Source organism: Danio rerio, chromosome 25 (assembly GCF_049306965.1).
Source record: "Danio rerio strain Tuebingen ecotype United States chromosome 25, GRCz12tu, whole genome shotgun sequence".
NCBI classification, from domain to species: domain Eukaryota; kingdom Metazoa; phylum Chordata; class Actinopteri; order Cypriniformes; family Danionidae; genus Danio; species Danio rerio.
This window is the reverse complement of record NC_133200.1, coordinates 10,055,001-10,077,806: the sequence shown is the minus strand read 5'-3', so window position 1 is coordinate 10,077,806 and position 22,806 is coordinate 10,055,001. Positions and strand designations below refer to the sequence as shown.

Genomic DNA, 22,806 nt, shown 5'->3' with positions numbered 1-22,806 from the left:
TATTGTTCTGAATTAATTCCATTGTTAAATCAATTTATTTTAATTTAATTTCAACAGATTGGTTCTACAAAAGCAAATATAATCAGTTAACAACTTCTGATCTCACAAAAGCTCTGTCTTTAGAGGTTATATGGGTATTCTAAAAAAAATAATTAATAAAATAATAATAATTAGTTAGTTAATTCATTCATTCATTCATTCATTTTCTTTTTATCTCAGTCTGGGGTCGCCACAGCCAAATGAACCGCAAACTTATCCAGCACATGTTTTACGCAGTGGATGCCCTTCCAGCTGCAACCCATCACTGGGAAACATCCATACACACTCGTTCACACACATACATTACGGACAATTTAGCCTATACCCAATTCACCTATACCACGTCTTTGGAGTTGTGGGGAAAATGGTAGCAAGCGGAGGAAACCCACGCGAACATGTGGAGTAGTTAATTAATTAATTAATTAAATAATTAATTTTATAGTTAGGAAATTTTATTCTCTTAACATTTTATAATAAGATTTATTAATGGATTCTTTTGGCTTGATTTTATTTTTTTGATATAGATTTTCCTTACTGCAAAAAAAGGTCGTACTGATTTCTTCTTCATGGCTTGTTGGTTTCTCACTCCATAACTTTTAGTTTAGGGTTTTATTGCCCTCATTAAAGACTCTGGCAGATAAAAAAAAAAAAAGGCATATGTTCTTAAAATACGGTTCCAATCAGACAAAAGCATCAATCCAGGATTACACCACCAGTATTCAATTAATTATAGGACATTGGCAGCCTTCTGTGAGATTGGCAGACAATGAGAATGAATGTCCTGAAGCTGAACAAAAGACAATCAAAGACGGACACGTTACAGTTCACCTAAAATCCAACATTTAATCACTATTTAAACACTCTCAAGTAGTGGATTTTGTTCTTCTGCACTGCACAAAGAAGATATTTTGAACAATGTTGGAAACTTAGAGCCATTGATATTCACAGTGGGTATAAAAATGCTATGGAAGTCAGTGCCCTCTGGATTCCTTACATTCTTTAAAATATCTTTTTAAAATATCTAAAGAAAGAAATATAAAAGTATTAAGAAGAAATGCAGAATAAATTATAATTTAAAAAAAGACTATTATAACTCTTTCTGGTAGAATTAAAAAAATAGAAATAAAAAACATGAAAAATTTAGAAATTCGAAAAAAAAAAGAGAAAAAAGTAAAAAAAAAAAAAAAAAAAGAAATTCATAAAATAGAAATAAAAAAATAGTTAAACTTTTTTTGAATTTTGAAAAAAATAGAAATTTAATCTCGTTATAACGACATAATATCTTGTTTTCTTTTTCACTACCAAGATTGCTTTTTTTTTTTTTTTTTACACCTTGCGGTTTAGGGTTTCTGTACAAAATAATGTAAAACTGAATAGAAAAAAAAATTTAAATTCCAAAACAAAATTGAAGAAATAGAAATTTAAAAAAAATAATAAAAATTTCAAAACTTGAAAAATAGAAATTCAAAATAATAGATATTCAATATTTAAAAAAAAAACATTTAAAAAAATTCAAATTTAAAAAAATAGAATATCAAAAAAATAGAAATAAAAAAAATTCTAAATTTGAAAAAATACTAATGGCTAATATTACCACAATACACTGCACAAGGAAATTATGTTTTTAAGAAAACTACAAAACTGCACAAATAAGATGTTTGAGAACTGAATCTTGCAGCCTCGAGTTTTTGCTTCAAATTGATGCGTAAATCATCTTGTTTACTTGCTTACAGAAAACAATATATTGATTTACATTTGAAGACACTGAAAAGCTCTGTGGCTCATTCAGCCAGAATATTCTTAACCACGCCCCCTTACCATTAGTTTGCTATGAGGGAATGATGTGCAAAAACAAAGCCCCGCCCCCTACTTAACATTTCATTTCAGTTGAATGTACATTAACATACTAAATTAAAAGTCTTAGCAACTTTCGCTTCACAGACTAATAATTTTAAGGCAACATTACTCTCTTTTATAAAAGAAAAGTCATCTAATCACCTTTACAGTGTATGTATGTTTTCTTGACAAAAAAAGTACTTTTTACGTGTAATATATAGACAAATTTCAGCTGATGTCTTCTTTGGGTGATTTCTGTGCTGTTTTCACCTCTGTCATTGCTATAGTGTGAACGTTATCGAGTTAGTCATCTTTCACAGATAATGAAGCAGTGTAACATATATCAATTAAAGTTAAAGGTGAGCATCAAGTAGCGTTATTACACTTCAGCTTCACAACTTCACACACACATAAAGAATATATAAAACACGAGATAAAAGATTTTTTGAGGCCGTTTTCTGAGGACTGACACCTTCCCACATTCGAAGGTGTTAGTCTGGTGAAGTTCATTAGCGTGGTGTGATAAATAACAATACCTAAAGTGATAAGAATCAGTGTGAAATGATCTTGGCGGGACATAAACTGCCTAACAGCGTTTTAAGACATTTACATGATTTTCATGCTATAAATTGGCCATTGTGCATTTGCATTGATGTTTACTTGTCGCGAACTGTCTGACAGATGCCTATGGAAAATGAGCAGTTTTAATCCAGTCGATTTAACACGTTGATTTAGTGTGCTGTAAAAAATATGTGATAAAAATATGAACAATTAATGCTCTGACCTTTAAAGGAAATTGTATAATAACAGGGTTTTCTACCTTTGAATCCATTCCCCAATACACTGATATATATATATATATATATAGATAATCGGTTAAGGGTCACAAAATGTGAAAACTGTTCCTTTAATGTATGCAAGTAAAAACAAATTATAATAATAAAGCATATCACAGGGTGCAGATATATATATATATATAAATATATATATATATATATATATATATATATATATATATATATATATATATATATATATATATATATATATATATACACACATACACCGGCCTCTTAGGTACACCTGTCCCACTGCTCGTTAACGCAAATTTCTAATCAGCCAATCACATGGCAGCAACTCAATTCATTTAGGCATGTTGACATGGCCAAGACAATCTGCTGCAGTTCAAACTGAGCATCAGAATGGGGAAGAAAGGTGATTTTAGTGATTTTGAACGTGGCATGGTTGATGATGCCAGACAATTGGTCTGAGTATTTCAGAAACTCCTGATGTTCTGGGATTTTAACGCACAGCCATCTCTAGGGTGTACAGAGAATGGCCCGACAAGAAGAAAATATCCAGTGAGTGGCAGTTCAGTGGGCACAAGTCCTTTGCTGATGCCAGAGGTCAGAGGACGATGGCCAGACTGGTTCGAGCTGATAGAAAGGCAACAATAAATATAAGCGCCCTTTACAACCTATGCAGAACCTCATCTCAGAACACACAACACGTTCAACCTTGAGGCAGATGGGCTACAGCAGTAGAAGACCACACCGGGTGCCACTGCTGTCAGCTAAGAACAGGAAACTGAGGCTACTATTCGCACATGTTCACCAAAGATTGGATCATAGAAGATTGGAAAACCGTTGCCTGGTCTGATGAGTCTCGATTCTGCTACGACACTTGGATGGTCAGAATTTGGCATAAACAACCTGAAAGTATGGATCCATCCTGCCTGGTCTCAACAGTTCAGGATGGTGATGGTGGTGTAATGGTGTGGGGGATATTTTCTTGGCACACTTTGGGCTCATTAGTAACAATTGAGCATCGTGTCAACACCACAGCCTACCTGATTATTGTTGCTGACTATGTCCATCCCTTTATGACCACAGTGTACCCATCTTCTGATGCCTACTTCCAGGAGGATAACAAACCATGTCATAAAGCATGAATCATCTCAGACTGGTTTCTTGAACATGACAATGAGTTCACTGTAATCAAATGACCTCCACAGTCACCAGATATCAATCCAATAGAGCACCTTTGGGATATGGTCGAACGGGAGATTTGCATCATGAATGTGCAGCCGACAAATCTGCAGCAACTTTGTGATGCTATCATGTCAATATGGACTAAAATCTCTGAGGAATATTTCCAGTACCTTGTTAAATCTATGCCACGAAGGATTAGGGCAGTTCTGAAGGCAAAAGGGGATCCAATCCGGTACTAGTAAGCTGTACCTAATAAAGTGGCCGGTGAGTGTATACTTTATTTATTTATTTAGTGTATACTATTTATTTATTAACCTCCATCACCCCTTTGCTGCCTTTTGCGCTTTGAATAAAACACTTTCATGCAGTTTTGGGAATGTAAGAATGAAGTAAATATAATTAAAATAGTATACAAAATATTATATAAAAATTAATAGATGAATATAAAACCCTTAATGTTATGCTTTAAAAATATGTATGACGGTATTATGTTTCATAGATTATACACATTCCTTACTAGATAATCGGTTAAGGGTCCCAAAAATGTGAAAACTGTTCCTTTAATGTATGCAAGTAAAAACAAACTATAATAATAAAGCATATCACAGTGTGCAGATTGAAGATTCATCTGTGTTTTGGCATCCTTTCACACAGCACCAGTATGTCAGAGACTGTCTGTCGGCACACATTAAGTCATTTCCCTGCCCAAACTGCCTTGTTTCTCTGTTATCAAGCCTCTATCCACACATACACACACATACACAGAGAAAGAGCAGAGCTGCCCAGCGGGTAAACAGCTTCAGCTGATTCACTTTTGCTCTGAAAACCAAATGAAAGCTTCATATCTTTGAAAGAACAACAAACAGATGACAAGATGCTAACCACTCAGTACTAATGATCTACAGTTTGAGACAGGATATGATAGAGGGTTTTCATTTCATATCGCTTCATCTGTTCAGGCATATGAGTGAAAACCTGAACTTGATTGAATGTGAGAATTCTTTATTATCTTGTCTGGACATGTTTTTGTTAAGCCTGATGATTGTGTTATCCGGCTGAATTTCATATTGTTCAATAGCATCTTGAGCTACAGCCTAAGCAAAAACTACTGTATGTAACAACGCTAACAGATGCCTGGATCCTGAAATGACTCTTATGAACAGGTTCTTTTTATTGAATCAAAAACAGTAAGCTCAAGCAGTGAACCTTGATTCTTTACTGAATGACTTTTATAAACAGGTTCTCTTTTGAGTGTATCAAAATTCACATAAACAAAATAGCCAGATTCTCAAAGAATTGACACTTACGAACAAGATTATTTAAAAAATCAAAACCATTCAGTTTGAAGAGTGTAGTCGGATTCTAAATCCAATTACTCTTATGAACCTGTTATGAACCTTTTGTGAACCATTGACGCAAATGACTCTTATAAACAAGTTTGTTTTAAATGAATCAAAAACATTCAGTTTAAGGAATGTAGTCTGATTCTCAAACATGTCACTCTTATGATCCTGTTATGACCAGGTTCCTGTTATGAACTCTTATGAACCTGTTATGAACCTTTTATGAACCATTAATGTAAATGACACTTATGAACAAGTTTGTTTTAAGTGAATAGAAAACATTCAGTTTGAAGAGTGTTGTCTGATTTGCAAACAAATGACACTTATGGCTCATTTCTACTGACTGGTACAGTACTGTACGGTTTGGGTCGGTACGGGTCACCTTATAGGCTTGCGTTTCCACTACCAAGGGTACCCTTTTGGTGGGTGTGGTGTCTGACAGAAAAAAGCTTCAGTCAACGTAATTTTCGCTCGAATGTGTACAGTAAAGCTGTTCGGATCGCTTGCATATCATATGAAAAGCATTTCTCACCAAACAGACATTTTGCACACATGAATACTGGTGTATGAATGTATATTACTAACTTTTCTATGAACAGGATTTGATTGTAACTGCAGATCCATGACAGTACAAAAAAACCTACTGTAACGTCTGTAAATATATTAAATAAATATATTAATGCAACATATATGAGCACATCCAGCCCCTTACAGTCTCTGATATGTTACCAACTACAAAAAAAAACTACACACAGCAGACATTTTGTGCTTATTTAGGTTAAAAAACAACAGGAAATATAGGAAAAAAGCGAAAACCACTCGCGCATCAGACTGGCTTGTAAAAAACTTAGGGGCACAGGGTAAATCGGCTCATCTTTTTGGCTTTGTGGCTGTTCAAGATTACGACAAGTTTTGTTTGAGCCTGGATCGACCATGGCTCGTTATTATATTTATATATAATTCCGCTGTAATCTCTCGCTGTGTTTTTCAAATGTGGTGGGTTTTCGTTTTCATTTTGGCTTATTACGTAAGCGACTGACATATCTCTGTAAACCAATAGCGTTAAGCTGCGTGTGTAGCTCCGCCGTTTGGCACCCTTTCTTGTGTTTGGTACCCTTTTGAAAGGGTGCCAAAAAAGTAGTATGGTACGGTACGGTTTGGCCGCCTTTTGACTGTGGAAATGGCCATAAAAGCGTACCAAACCGAACCGTACCATATTGTACCACTCAGTGGAAACTGCCCATTATAAATCTTTTTTGACCAGGTTCCTGTTATGAAATCTTATTACTCTTACAAACCTCTTATGAACCATTGACACAAATGACTCTTATGAACAAGTTTGTTTTAAGTGAATAAAAAAACATTCCGTTTGAAAAGTGTAGTCTGAATTTCAAACAAATGATTCTTATGAACCTGTCATGAACACTTATGAACTTGTTATGAACCTCTTATGAACCATTGATGAAATTACAATCATGAACAAGTTTAAGTGAATCCAAAACATTTAGTTTGAAGAGTGTAGTCTGATTCTCAAACAATTGACTCTTATGAACCTGTTATGAACAGGTTCATGTTTTGAACTATTATGGCTCTTACAATAATAACCTCTTATGAACCACTGAGGAAAAATGAAAGTTATGAACAAGTTTGTTTTAAGTGAATCAAAAACATTCAGTTTGAAGAGTGTTGTCTGATTCTCAAACAAATAACTCTTATGAACCTATTATGAACAGGTTCCTTTTATGAACTCTTATGACTCTTTCAGTATGAACCTGTTATGAGCCCCTTATGAACCATTGATGCAAACTACTCTAATGATCAATTTTGTTTTAAGTGAATCCAAAACATACAGTCTGAAGAGTTTAGTCAGATTCTCAAACAAATGTCTTTTATGAACCTGTTATGAACTCTTATGAACTTGTTATGAACCTCTTACGAATCATTATCGAAAGATAACACTTATGAAAAAGTTTGTTTTAAGCGCATCAAAAACATTCAGTTAGAAGAATGTAGTCTGATTCTCAAACAAATGCCTCTAATGAACCTGTTATGACCAGGTTCCTGTAATAAACTCTTATTAACCTGTTATGACCCGCTTATGAACCATTGATGCAAATAACTCTTATGAACAAATATGTTTTAAGTGAATCCAAAACGTACAGTTTGAAGAGTTTAGTCTAATTCTCAAACAAATTACTTTATGAACTTGTTATGAACTCTTATGGACTTGTTATTAACCTCCTATGAACCATTGATGCAAATGACTCTTATGAATAAAGTTGTTTTAAGTGAATCAAAAACAGTCAGTTTGAAGTATGTAGTCTGATTCTCAAATTATGTATTTATTTGATGAACACAACTCAGAATAAGTAGCATATACAAATACATTTTTTATGCTGAATGATGATGGAACATTATTCCCCCAAATTTTGTCAAAATGTTAAATATATTCATTATGCTTTCGATGTTTAAATCCCTCAATTAACCATGAACAGAACACCTACAGTAATCTTTGATGCATACATCACCGAATTCACCCCAAAGATTCATTTCTCCAGAATGGAATCACAACAAAAAATAGGAATCATTTGTTCAATACGACTCCAGTCCCTGAAACACCTTTATAGCGGCAGCATGTGTGCTTGTTCCTGATCTAATACCTAATATCTCTCTCTCTCATCTTTTCGAGCCTGCGGCGGTGTGCGCGCGTGCGAGACTCTCAAGTGTTGCACTAAACTGCGGCGACCCCGTTACGCGCCATAACGCTAAAATTACTCCTCGACTTAATGTACCACCGGACTGCCAGCAACACCCCTCTCCCGTCCCAGAGAGCAATCATCTTCACGACAACCTATCAATCTGCTCATCCCTGTGATATATCTGGGTTACAGTGATTACGGCGTTAAACCACGGGATGTACATTAGACAGCGTAATCTTCTCCTCCGACTATATTTTTTTCCGCTTCCTCTCATTGTTTGTGTGAGTGTGTAGGGGGAGGTTAAATTTATTAAGTGCGCATTTAAAAATAAGTTCATTAGAGTGTGCGATTCACAAGTGCTCAAAAAAGCATTACTCTCTGCAAGGCGTTGGTTATAAATGGTGTAAAATTTAAATGGAAAGAAGGCATTAAGGAATTATAGTCCTGTCCTGGGGCGAGCACTTGATTATACTAAGTGTTTGCACGCTCCCATTGTCTGCTTCCTGTGTCAACAAATGCATGAATAAAGAGGGAAAATGCATCACGCGCTGCTCTTCCTGCTGTAAATTGTTTTTTATTACTATTCGGGTTTTATTTATTTATTTTTAAGTGTATAAAAGATGCTTTAATAAAGTGCCGCGATAATTGAACGGCGCTGTATATTGTTGGCCTGCAGGAATGGCTAGTGGAGATGCATATGCATATGCATAATGCTGCAGTGCACAATGCTGCATGCGCTCAAGGCTGAGAGAGTGGTGGATTATGAATGCAATGCGCCGGATTATTCTGGAAAGATTAATTGGTATTGACTTGCTGTAATGTACAGGGACGTGGAGAAACAAAAAAGAGTGTGTGGGACAGTCCAAGCTGGACTGCTTTCTTTTACAGAATGTATGAAATAAAAAGGAATAGCAGTAGCTGTTTTCAGCTTGTTTTCTTTCAACTTTTGGTAATATATTAATTCAAGAGGTGTTCACAAAACCAACCCATGCTCATTCTGAAAATGTACAGCTATATACATTTCTGGGGAGTGGCAAATATGTGCCAGTAGCTACGTTTTTGTGCAGTTATTGCAAATTCACCAGAGGCTGCTGAGTTTTGAGATCTCAAATTTACGTCACGGCATTCGCGCCTGCTGTTCTCAAGTAAATCCATCAGAGGTCGCTGTCAATTGACTGACTGACCAACCAGTCAACTGACCCACCCTTCTCCTAAACCCTTTAACCCAACCAATAGTGTTTTCAAAAGCATATATTGACCCACCCACTTCTCTTCCCGATCAATCTATCTATCTATCTATCTATCTATCTATCTATCTATCTATCTATCTATCTATCTATCTATCTATCTATCTATCTATCTATCTATCTATCTATCTATCTATCTATCTATCTATCTATCTATCTATCTATCTATCCATCTATCTATCTATGCTCCGGTTTCCCCCCCACAGACCAAAGACATGTGGTACAGGTGAATTGGGTAGGCTAAATTGTCTATAGTGTATAAATCTGTATGGATGTTTCCCGGAGGGTTACAGCTGGAAGGATATCTGTTGCGTAAAACATATGCTGGATAAGTTGGCGGCTCATTCCACTGTGACAACCCCTGATTAATAAAGGGACTAAGCCAAAAAGAAAATGAATGAGAAAAAAAATACTAATATATATATATATATATATATATATATATATATATATATATATATATATATATATATATATATATATATATATATATATATATATAATTTTTTTATCTAAATAGTAATTAAATAAACAAACAAACAAAATAAATCTGCAAGTAACTAAACCCACATTCAATTCATACATTTGTCAGACACTCTTATCCACAGTGTATTTTAGTTTTTTGTTTTTTTTGTCATTATTAAACCGTTGAAGGTAAAATTATAATATTTCAACACATTTTCGAACAATAGTTTTAATAACTTTTTAAAGATTTTTTAGCATTGGCATTTATTTTTCTGTTACATATTTACATAGAGGTGACACGGTAGCTCATTGGTTAGCACTGTCACCTCACAGCAAGAAGGTCGGTGGTTTGAGTCTCGGCTGGGTCAGTCTGCATTTCGTTGTGGAATTTGCCTGTTCTCCCTGTGTTTGCGTGGGTTTCCCACGGGTACACCAGTTTCCAATGACATGTCCTATAGGTGAATTGAATAAACTAAATTGGCCGTAGTGTATGTGTGTGGAAGAGTGTGTATGGATGTTTCCCAGTACTAGGTTGCAGCCGGAAGGGCATCTGCTGTATAAAACATATGCTGGATAAGTTGACGATTCATTCCACTGTGGGACTAAGCCGAAAGAAAATTAATGAAAGAATATTTACAAAGATGCATACACATGTTAGTTACTTCTTTTAGTTAGAGATTAACCAGGCAAGTAAGGTTGATTAGGTAAGACATTGGACAACGGTGTTCTGTAACCAATCAGGAAGGGGAAATCAAACTTCTTTAGAGGGTTAATAATGTTGATCAGTTTTTTTAATTGGCTTAAATATATATTTTTCAAGAGTTAACACTTAGAAATTGCTTGAAAACAATAGCAAGTTTGGCACACGGTCCCAGGAGAGAACACTGAGCTCAGAGATAAGGAGGTACTAGATCAAGTAGTTCTCGAGAGCTCTGCCTGCTAAAGGAGGAAAGGTGGAGATGGGGTGGATGGGGGATTCTTCAAAAAAACGAAGATTAGGGTGTAATGTTGGTTGGGCTATTTATAGTGAGTTTGGAATGATCTGATAGGCTTACTAGTGATTACAGATGAGAGACCAGCAGCGATCAATCATATCATATCCTCTTCTCGAAATTAGTTTGTGAAACTTCACAATTTCAGCCAAACTAAAAGAAATAAGACTTTCTCCAGAAGAATAATAATATTATGAAATAAAGTTTTCTGTTCCGTTAAATGTTACTCAATAAATATTTCAAAAATAATAACAAATTCACAGGAGGACAAATAATTTAGCCTTTATCTGTATTTTTTTAATAATAAAACCATGTCGTTAATGTTATTATTGGAGCTTGACCTGCAGGAATGCCTGTATATTTCCCTTTAAGGCAAATCAATACACCTAGCGGCCGTTTTTGCTGATGCCCATTCACGGATCTAAGAATTGAAAAGTTTTCACTTTGTTATTTTGTGCAACCTTCAACATCTGACTCCCACTTGTTGCTTGTCATCTTGTTAGGATGCGCCTGCTGTGGAGAAATCTGTTGAAAGAAGCACTGAAAGCAGCTTGAAAATACTATCAGTGGCCTCGGTAAGGGAGTAAATGTAAGGTAAACATCCTCCAACCACAGACTCCACAATGCGCTTAATGTGTGTTTGTGTGTGCGAGGCCGTTTGTCTGTGATTGTGTGTTTAAGCTCACACTGAGACTTTCCCATTGGCTGAAGATGCTGGAGTGACTGATAATTTTCCTCTGCTCTAACTCGCACCTTGAATTCAAAACTAGGACTGAAGTAAAAACATAAAAAATATATTTAAAAAAAGCATTAAAGTCTATCAATAGATGCTTAAAAGTCCATTAGTATCTGGATGCATCCTTTACACGATGCACTCAATGGAGCTAGTGACGTCACTGTGAGGGGTGGGGTTAGGCGAGCGCATGAAAAAGCATTGGATGTAGCTCTGATCGCACTGCACCGAGTCTGCAGCCAGACCCCTCTCTAAAAGTCAGTTTACTTATTATTTACTCATTCTTGATTGGTTCTAACTGAGTTTCTTTTTTTCTTCTTTTGTTGAACACAAAAGAAGCGTATGTTAGAAACCAATGACTAAAGTCTACAGTAGGTAAAAAATACTATGGAAGTCACTGGATACTGATTTTCAACATCCTTGAAAATGTTTTCTTTTCATATGCTTTTCTATGTCAACGATATCTCACGGCAATTTGTAACTTTTTGATTTAGTGGCTAATTTGTATGAAAGCAAATGATCTCATTCATATAATTTAGTGCGATTTGCGTATCACCCAATGGCGGTTGGGTTTAGAGATGGGGTTTGGTGCCATGCCTCCTTTTAAAAATCATATGATTTAACTCAATGCTTTAACCACTAAAGCTGACAAAACGAAAATTACTTTCGTTTCCACCTGAAATCAGGCTGGTTATGTTATTTGTTATAGAAAGCAAAATTTGGTGGAAGCAACCATGCCCTTTTACCTGTTTTTTTATTAGGGGTGTGAACCTACACTGGTCTCATGGTTCCGTTCGGTTATGATTATCATGCTGTCGATTCGGTTCAATTCGATGTCTCAGTGCATCACGGTGCATTGACGATGCTTTCCATACATACACTGTAAAAAAAATCTTAATTTTACAATTTATTTTTTAAAGTTAGGGTGCTGGGAAAAAAAAAGTTAAATAATGGCCATTAAATTACAGAAATTTACTTTAAAATTACTTTCTGGTAAATTTCTGGAATTTAACATCTACAAAAGTGCTACAAAAAATATGATTCCCTAGCGTAATGGCGCAACATTTGAAAACAGAACAATATAGAACATTATGGGTTGATAAATGGGCCCTTAAAAGTTTCGTTTTTGCGTCTAAAAAATGCGTTGCTCACTTGCGCAGTGCTACAAAAGACGTGATGAACTAGTGTAATGGCATAACATTGGAAAACAATAAAAACTAAAACATTGGAGATAAAAAAAAACGGCCCCTTAAAAGTTTTGTTTTCATGTCTAAAAAATGTGGTGCTCACCTGCGCAGTGCTACAAAAGGCGCGATGCCCTAGCGTAACGGCGTAACATTGGAAAATAATAGAAAAGTAGCACGTTGGAGATAAAAACATCCCCTAAAAGTTTCGTATCACGTCTAAAAATATGGTGCTCTCTTTGAGCAGTCCTACAAAAGACACGCTGCCCTAGCGTAACGGCGTAACACAAGTAGCACATTGGAGATAAAAAAGTGGCTCCTTAAAAGTCTTGTTTTCTCATCTAAAAAAGGCAGTGCTCACTTGCTAAGAGCTACAAAAGACGCGATGTCCTAGCATAACGCCGTAACATTGAAAAACAATAGAAAAGGAGCATGTTGAAGATGAAAAACTGCCCTTTAAAAGTTTAGTTTTCGCATCTAAAAAAATGCAGTGTTCACTTGCGCAATGCTAAAAAAACTAAATGCCCTAGCGTAATGGCGTAACATTGAAAAACAATAGAAATGTAGCATGCTGGAGATGAAAAAAGTTTCGTTTTTGCGTTTAAAAATCCGGTGCTCACTTGCACAGTGCTTCAAAAAACGAGATGTCCTAGTGTAATGGCGTAACATTGGGAAAGCATAGAAAGGTAGTGCATTGGAGATGGAAAACGGTCCCTTAAAAGTTTCATTTTTTTGTCTAAAAATCCGGTGCTCTCTTGCACAGTGCTTCAAAAAACGAGATGTGCTAGTGTAACGGCGTAACATTGGGAAAGCATAGAAAGGTAGTGCATTGGAGATGGAAAATGGTCCCTTAAAAGTTTCATTTTTTTGTCTAAAAATCCGGTGCTCACCCGCACAGTGCTTCAAAAAACGAGATGTCCTAGTGTAACGGCGTAACATTGGGAAAGCATAGAAAGGTAGTGCATTGGAGATGGAAAACGGTCCCTTAAAAGTTTCGTTTTTGCGTCTAAAAATCAGGTGCTCTCTTGCACAGTGCTACAAAAAACGCGATGCCCTAGTGTAGCAGCATAAAATTGGAAAACAACAGAAAAGTAGTGCGTTGGAGATGAAAAACAGCCTCTTAAAAGTTCAGTTTTCGCATCTTAAAAATGAGTTGCTTACTTGCGCAGTGCTACAAAAAAACGCGATGCCCTAGCATAATGGCGTACTATTGGAAAACAATAGAAAAGTAGGACGTTGGAGGTAAAAAAGGTCCCCTTCAAAATTTAGTTTTCGATTGAAAACTACAGTTGAAGTCAGAATTATTAGCCCCCCTGAATTTTTAGACCACTTGTTTATTTTTTCCCCAATTTCTGTTTAACGGAGTGCTAATTTTTTCAACACATTTCTAAACATAATAGTTTTAATAACTCATTTCTAATAACTGATTTATTGTATCTTTATATGACTGTAAATAATATTTTACTAGGTATTTTTCAAGTGACTTCTATACAGCTTAAAGTGACATTTGAAGGCTTAACTAGGTTAATTAAGTTAACAAGGCAGGTTAGGGTAATTAGGCAAGTTATTGTATAACAGTGGTTTGTTCTGTAGATTATCGAGAAAAAATAAAGCTTAAAGCGGCTAATAATTTTGTCCCTAAAATTGTGTTTAAAAAATTAAAAACTGCTTTTATTCTAGCCGAAATAAAACAAATAAGACTTTCTCCAGAAGAAAAAATATTATCAGACATACTGTGAAAATTTCCTTGCTCTGTTAAACATCATTTGGAAAATATTTAAAAAAGAAGAAAAAAATTTGAAGGGGGCTAATAATTCTGACTTCAACTGTATGTTATGTAAACACCTCATACAGTTTTGTATTCAAAACATTTAGAAGTAAGTCTTTATTATTTGAAAATAAATAAAACTTTAATGCATTTTACCACATCTTGAGCTCATTTTAGCTTAAGAGCCACAACAACAACAAAAAAATGTTGGCAGAAGCACAATATTTTTTTCCAATGAGCCTGGGTAGCAAACTGACCAACACGCATACATTCACTTAGGAAGGTGGCACTAGTGATTTTAGAGGACGGGGAGGGATGCAAACGGGCGACACACAAACAAACGCCTCTTTAGCATTCAACACAGCACTTCACTGCAGCGCATTGGGTTTCCAGGCAGCCTTGCATTATTAATGCCAGCATGTCTCCAGTCTGCACAGACTCCACGACAATGCAGCAAACCTGCTCCAACACAGACAGAATGAGGCTGCAATCACGCTTCTGTCCCGCAAATGTCACGCTTAAGGCCTGTAATGCTTCACAAGAGCGCTGGATTACGCTGAAAACCGCTGAGTTTGTGCAAAGCCGGAGTAAGTGGGAACATGTGAGGCTCTTTGGTGGCTGGGGGCGGCAGTTAGATCATGATTCGTACAATCAATTAGGAGCAAAACAGGTTTTTTTTTTTTAAATAATAGTATGCATACTGGTTTTATACTGGACTGAATATTAATTGAAAAATTACTGGCAATATTTGAACAATATTCCTTTGCAAGTGGATTTAAATAAGTTGGTGCGTGTAAAAGTAAATAATTAAATATACAATCATAATACAAATTAAAATACAATTATATAGTGACTTTTATATAAAAATAATGCAAAATTATTAAGTTTGCAATTAAAAATTTTGATAATTAAAAATGTATATTTGTAATAAACAGGTACAATGAAAATAGAAATAAAAAATATGCGTATAAAATAATAAAATGGATAAAATAAAAAAATATATTATGAATACAAAATTAATAAAACAATAACAATAAAAAGTTTAAATAAAAAAATGTATCATTTGTTATCAGAAATGTACAATTAATAATAAATATGAACAAATTAATATGCTTTAAATACAATAATAAGCTGAATTAAATTGAAAAAAATATTGTAATAATGCAAATACAAAATAAAACAATTCAAATAAATAAAATTGTGTCATTCCTAATCAAAAAAGCACAATTAAAATAAAATCTGTAAATTAATTTATATGTGTTACAAAATTATAAAATTAATGATATTGAAAAAATATTCTAATATTATAAATACAAAATTAATAAAACAATTACAATTAAAAAGTTAAATAAATGAAAATATATTATTTGTTATGAAAAATGTGCAATTAAAATAAAAATCTAAATAAATGTTTATGCATTTAAAAATAATAAAATTAAAGAAATTAAACAAAAATCATTTTAATTTTATAAATTATATATATATATATATATATATATATATATATATATATATATATATATATATATATATATATATATATATAAAATGTGCGTTTAAAAATTATAGAATCAATGAAATTGAATTAAATTATTTTATTAATATAAATACAAAATAAATAAAGCAATTTCAATTAAACATGAAAATAAACAAAAATATATCATTTGTTATCAAAAAGAATTAATTACAATTAAATAAAAATAGATTAATTTGCATTTAAAACAATAACAAAATGAATGAAATTGAAAAAACAATTTTAATAATGTAAATGCAAAATTAATAAAACAAATTCAATCAATATTTAAAATAAATAAAAATTAATAATTTGTTATGAAAAAGGTAAATATAATATAAAACATATAAAGAACCTTAATTTTATCTTTAGAAAATAAATAAAAATTTAATGTTAAAGTAAAATGAGGCAATGGGCTTAAACAATAGTTAAAAATGTAATAGCCATAATATCTTATTATTAATATAATTGTTACAAATAATACTTTTATAAATCTGTTGGGCAATAACAATACATTTAATTGAAAGGTTCATTAAATCCAATCAAATGAACAAAATAAAACATAAATCCTTAATACAAGCTATACTCTTTGAAAAGAAGTCTCATCTTGTTTTGCAGCTGTATTTATACTGCGAATAAATCAAGATCACAGAATAAATAATGAGGCCTTTAAATTGAGATTTTTTTTTTTTTTTTTTTACTTTGGGAAAATATGAGATCATATCAGATTAGGACTTATTTTCCTAAAGCTGTGTGTCATTTAGAGAATATTTTTTTAGCTCTTAAGGGTAAAACCTGGAGTCTTTTTCTCTCTCTGTTCTCTCTAGGCAATTAATAAAGCCAAAGTCAGTCTCTCTGCACTCTAAAACCAGATAAAGTTTCCAATTTCCCCAGTGACAGGCATCAGAATCAGCAGATCGGCATCAATTCAGAGTCGCAGCTCAAAAAATGTATTAAGAGTTAACACAAGGTGCCTGTGTTTCAAAGATGATCCAGAATTTTGAGATCTTGGCCTTTGTGGCTTTTCATAAAGTGTTATTTTTCAGGTCCAATGTGAAGAAAACTTCTCAATTACACTTTTAAGTGTTTTTTTTTAATTGCACTTTATAACTTTGCGTCGGTAGACTTAATTACAATACATATTTTTAAAGGCTCATTATGTTTTAAGTCATATGTTTTATGTCATAAATCTTCATTTCTGCAGCTCTCATTTACAACAAAATACAGGTTTATTCATACAGTATCTATATTCAGAGGCTTTTCATCAAGGGATGTTCATATGTAATAAAACATAATTAAATACAACATTTTATTCAACAAAATAAAAAGTGAAACATTTATTGTTTTTCTGCAGTATTTGCTGTATTTTCTGAATTATGGACTGATAAAGAGATTCCCAATCCTCTCTGCAAAATCTTTTAATACTATATATATATATATATATATATATATATATATATATATATATATATATATATATATATATATATATATATATATATATATATATATATATAAAGTAAATAAAATGTGTGTGTGTGTGTGTGTGTGTGTGTGTGTGTGTGTGTGTGTGTGTGTGTGTGTGTGTGTGTGTGTGTGTGTGTGTGTGTGTGTGTGTGTGTGTGTGTGTGTGTGTGTGTGTGTGTGTGTGTGTGTGTGTGTGTGCGCGCGTGTGCGTGTGTGTGTGTGTGTGTACGTGTGCGTGTGTTTGTGTGTGTGTGTATATATGTATATATATATATATATATATATATATATATATATATATATGTATATTAAAATAATAAACAATAGTAATAGAAATATATAAAAAGAATGTATTTAACAAAATGTCTCGTTTGCATCTTCAAACATAACATTAAAGAAAACATACAGTAATAATATTAATAATACAATGAATGTTTGCAATTCTGAACATACGTAATCGGTTAACAGCAGTAGTATGGCAAGAACTATTAATTCATCCATTTTTATTCACCCTTCTCACCTCCCGTGTCTGTCTTAAAGGAATAATTCACACAAAAATGAAAGTTTTCTTTTAGTTTACTTACTAACAGGTTATCCAAGATGTACAGTAACTGCCTTTCTTTCTTCAGTAGAACATTAAAAAAGATGCTGCCACTGTTTCTTTAAGACCAACATATATATATATATATATATATATATATATATATATATATATATATATATATATATATATATATATATATATATATATATATTGGAAAGAAAAGACCTTATAGTAGCCAATGATGTGCTTTAGTTAAGTCACATGACATGCTGTGTTTTTCTGTAGCGCAATTTCTGACAGACTGTCATTTATCATGAGTAGTTGCTAAATTCAAATGTAAACATTAATAAAAACAAAGAATCAAATTATGTCAGATCCACAAAGAAATCTGAAACATCACCTCCAGTAAGTTGTGATGACATATTCACAACTCAATTTTTTTTTAATCAATTTTTATTATTTTTTTGTAAACCCATCAAATGTGAGTGTTGCCAAATGGCAACACTGTGCAACAGTGGAATGTGCAATATTGCAATGGGTTAGCAAGCTAGCAAGGTCAGCTGTGAAGTTTTAAGTTGTAACAATAACAACATGAATGCTAGTAATATAATGTTGATTAGTCATGTGTTAATGGCATTTGCATTATAGATGAGATCTAGTTTTAAAGGCAATACTACTTTTGAATAGATATCAATACAGGGAACTGTGTATTAACGAGCACCACCATGTTCTATAGTAGGTAAAAGAAGAAAAAGACAGTACTGGCTCTTCCTGCTTGTGAAAGTGAGGATGATAGGGGTTTTAGTGACCATGAGAATGATGCAGACTGGACATTTGATAGAAACAGTTCAGGTAAGTTAGCTCAGATGCAAATAAGACAGGCGTAGTTTAGTATATAGTAAAATATATATAAACATTGTTAGCTAGTAGCTACATCACTCTGATGCATCTGGATATACTAGACTTGTTATTTATTTGTTGTAATATTTACTGGAGAAAATTGTTATATTTACTGTATGTTGTATATATGATAATACAATATTATGATTGTTTTCAATAATATTCAGCAATAAAGAATGCCATAAATGAAAGCTGTTGGAATATGAGTTGTGGTATAGTATGTTAAAGGTGTTATTTATAAGCTCATAATGCTGTAACACCAGTTAAATCATTTCAAACGAAAAATTTATAGGAAAATTTTAAATAAAAAAATTTTAAGTTAGATCTACTGTTGGACGTTGTTGCCATATGGCAACATATCTTAAAGTACCTTAAAAATATATATTTTTTCCAATTTTTCTTTTACAGCACTTCAAGTTAAGCCATTTAAAGAATAGAAAAAGTAAAATATTTGATTTAACAGATTTATCATAATGCATGCTGTAGAGGGTTAAGCTTATACAAACAAGTTAAAATCAACTACCGTGGCTCCTGATGACACACTTAAGTCTTGTGAAGCAAATCAATCGGTACGTGTAAGAAACTAAACATTATACACAATATTATCAGCTTTCATCAGGACTACAAATGGACATTCGCACATGAAAGGCCCTTAGCCAGGGGGTTTCAGGTTGTTCGGAAGACCCACCACTCAATGACAAAGGTCAAGAATTTATCCTATTCATGAGCTCATTTGATCATTTTGCTTTGCAAAACCTCATTGTGTTATCAGGACCCATTTGGACTTGTTTGTTTATTTTTAATCTAAAAAACTGTCACCATTGACTGCTATTATAACAACCCAGGCTCATTCTGGAAACGTAGCCCCACGAACGTTTCTGGAGACCGCAAAATGCGTCCCGGAAGGTACCTATTTGTGCAGTTTTTGTTTTCGCGAATCTGCAAAAGGGCCGATGTGCACGCTTTTTTGCATCTCGAATGCCTCTCGTCAGCGCCGTTTGCGTCCGTGCTGTTCTCGCGTAAAAAGCCGCCGGAGGCCACGGTCAAGCAACCCTCTGTCTGACAGACTGACTAAATGTCTGAACGATTGACTGGGCGGCCAATCCTCCTCCTCCTTCCCTAAACCCAAGCAACAATTTACAAATGCCGTCCAGAAAAAGAAAAGCCCTCGTCTGATTTTGACCGCGTTTTCGGATTCCACCGCATTCTCGCCGGTTAACTCGTTCGCTTTATTTTTTGAATTCTGTTTTTTGTCTAAGCTGATTTTAGTAACAGCTCTTCCCTGGACTCAAACCCGGTCGTTGCCGTGGCCGGCTCCCCTCCAGGCCTCCGCTCTGCTGACATAACACAACAAGCTAACCGGACAAACTGGTTGCGGCGGGAAAGCCCTCCACATGGAGGAGGTGAGCCGTCAGCTGACAAACGTGAAGAGAAGCGGCATCACACTGCCCCGTAGCGTTCACTTGAAAAACTAAACGCAGCCATATGTACCGCCAGCTTCGTAAATCGCGGTCTCCAGAAATCCCGCGGGGCTACGTTTTCAGAATGAGCTTGGGTTGCATTACGAGAACCATCATTAAGGAACATGGATCAAGCTAAAAATCTTCTTCAATGTTCTACTGAAGAAAGAAATGCAATTTAATCATATAGATGAGTAAATTAATAGCAAATGTTTGTTTTTGAGTGAACTATCCCTTTAATCCTGCACCGTTGCACCTTCTTTCCTCCTGTTTTTCCTCAATTCTCGCCTTATCGGTAAACTTCATTTCCTATTCAAGGTAGCAGCAAAAAGTAATGAATTGTGGTTGAGTACAAACGGCTCTGGCTGGCCCTCCACTGACCTCCTGTCAGTAAATGAAACAGTCAGCAGTGTGGCGGCTCTGAGGGTCATGGAGCCACGTCGTATTTAACTGCTCAGTACAGTACATTCACAAGTCTCTGCAACTCCAGGATTGAGTGTTCTTTAACTTACAAGTCAGGAGTTCTCACTCTTTTTTTTTTTTTGGCATCGGGCAGCCACTTACAGGGGACGTAATATTCACAATGTGACCCTCTTATTATTCAATTGTTGAACTTACTTTTTATGGCTAGAATGTGAAGAGTTTGTTATGAACGTTTTAAATGAATTAGACCTACTCTGACTTCCTAAGTTGTCAATGAACATTCTGTTTTTATTACATGAAATTAATGCTATTCTCTACCCTCATGTAAATATGGCGTATAAATTATAGGATTTGTTCAAACTAGATTAACTTCTTTTACTTTTAATCAAAGAACAGAACAAAATAACAAAGTCAAAGTCTTTGAAGTCAATCTGATGTTAACAAAAACTTAGATTTTCTTATAATATTCATTGCAAATCAACTCTTTTCTTACACTTTATAAACTTAAACACTAGCAGTGCGCAAGTTATAGCATAGCCTAGATGTGACGTAATAAGACACTTAATTAGTTTTGTAAAGTAGATATTTTTGCATTGAAAATTAAGCCTAGCCTAAAGCAAAACAACCCTTATTTGAAAATAGGATCATTTCTTCTACAACTCCTACAGTTAAACGGTTGAATTTTACTATTTTTTAAACTTTTAAGCCGATATCTGGGTCCAGTGAAAACACTTTTAGCTTAGCTTAACATAAATCATTGAATTAGATTATACCATTAGCATCTCACTCAAAAAATGAGCAAATATCTATGATCTGTAGTTACATTGTAATAACAAATAATAAGTTGTTATTTTCTAGTTCCTTGCCATTTTCGCCTAAAAAGTAGCAACTTTTCATTTTCCATATATCTTAGTACACACTGTAACTAAAGAAGAAAATCTACAATACCTGACAAAAGTCTTGTCATCGATTCCAGATGTAAGAGTAACAAATAATAACTTGACTTCTAGTTTATCATTTGAAAAAGTGGCAGAAGGTCGATTTTTCTGATGAATCATCTGTTGAACTGATTCCCAATCATCACAAATACTGCAGAAGACCTACTGGAACCTGTATGGACTCAAGATTCTCACAGAAATTAGTCAAGTTTGGTGAAGGACAAATCATGGTTTTGGGGTTACATTCAGTATGAGGCGTGTGAGAGATCTACAAAGTGGATGGCAACAACAACAGCCTGAGGTATCAAGACATTTGTGCTGCCCATTACATTACAAACCACAGGAGGGGGCAAATTCTTCAGCAGGATAGCGCTCCTTCTCAAACTTCAGCCTCCACATCAAAGTTCCTAAAAGCTGAAAGAAGGTCAAGGTGCTCCAGGATTGGCCAACCCAGTCACCAAACATGAACATTTTTGAGCATGTCTGAGGTAAGATAAAGGAGGAGGCATTGAAGATGGATCCAAAGAATCTTAATGAACTGTGGGAGTCCTGCAAGAATGCTTTCTTTAGTTATTTGAGTCATTGCAGAGATGTATGGATGCAGTCCTCCAAGCTCATGGAGGTCATACACAATATTAATTCTTTTTCACTGCACCAAGACTTTATATTCTATACTGTACATTATTTCTGTTAAGTGACAAGACTTTTGTCTCAACAAAATCAGACCCCATTAATTATTAAAAATCAAGGCATGATCATATTTTATTTTGGTAAAATAAGCGTAATCTAGAGGCCTTTGCCTTTCATATTAGCCACTTCTAATACCAAATGATCAACTAGAAGTCAAGTTATTAATTGTTGTTCCTAAAACTTGGATAGACAACAAGACTTTTGTCAGATAGTGTAAAGCTAAGCAAAAGGTGTTCCTGCCATACCCAGAGATTGACTGAATGGATTTTTAAAAAAATGTTGTTTAATGCTGGAGAGTTCTAAAATGAGCCCATTTAAATAATAATAATAATAATAATACTAAAGAAAAGTTACTAACATTCCTACTTTCTTCTTTTCTTTACTCAATATTCCAGTTTAAATAGAACTTAATGAATAACTGGTAAATTAATGGCAATTTGAATAGCAAACCTAGTCAGGTCTCTTTAATGCAGGGTTCACACTAGATGCAAAGCATTACTTCACTATCCCTCGTTTACTCACTAGATAATTTTTCCTCAACTTTTCCACTTGATGTTTTGATTGCAATTAAGGG

At 34.0% G+C, this 22,806-nt stretch overlaps 2 long non-coding RNA genes across 2 annotated transcripts in view; one reads left to right on the top strand and one right to left on the bottom strand.

Moving 5' to 3' along the window:
• Window positions 1–13,743, top strand: part of LOC141380898 (uncharacterized) — a 40,248-nt gene extending 26,505 nt beyond the window's left edge. The window contains exon 3 of the long non-coding RNA XR_012400261.1: window positions 11,116–13,743. This is a non-coding gene — a long non-coding RNA (uncharacterized lncRNA). The remainder of the gene's footprint in view (window positions 1–11,115) is intronic.
• Window positions 12,198–15,236, bottom strand: LOC141380899 (uncharacterized). Its single transcript, XR_012400262.1, has 2 exons — window positions 14,357–15,236; window positions 12,198–13,812 (listed from the first exon to the last, which is right to left on the bottom strand). It is a non-coding gene; the product is annotated as an uncharacterized lncRNA (long non-coding RNA).
• Window positions 15,237–22,806: the final 7,570 nt, after the last annotated feature.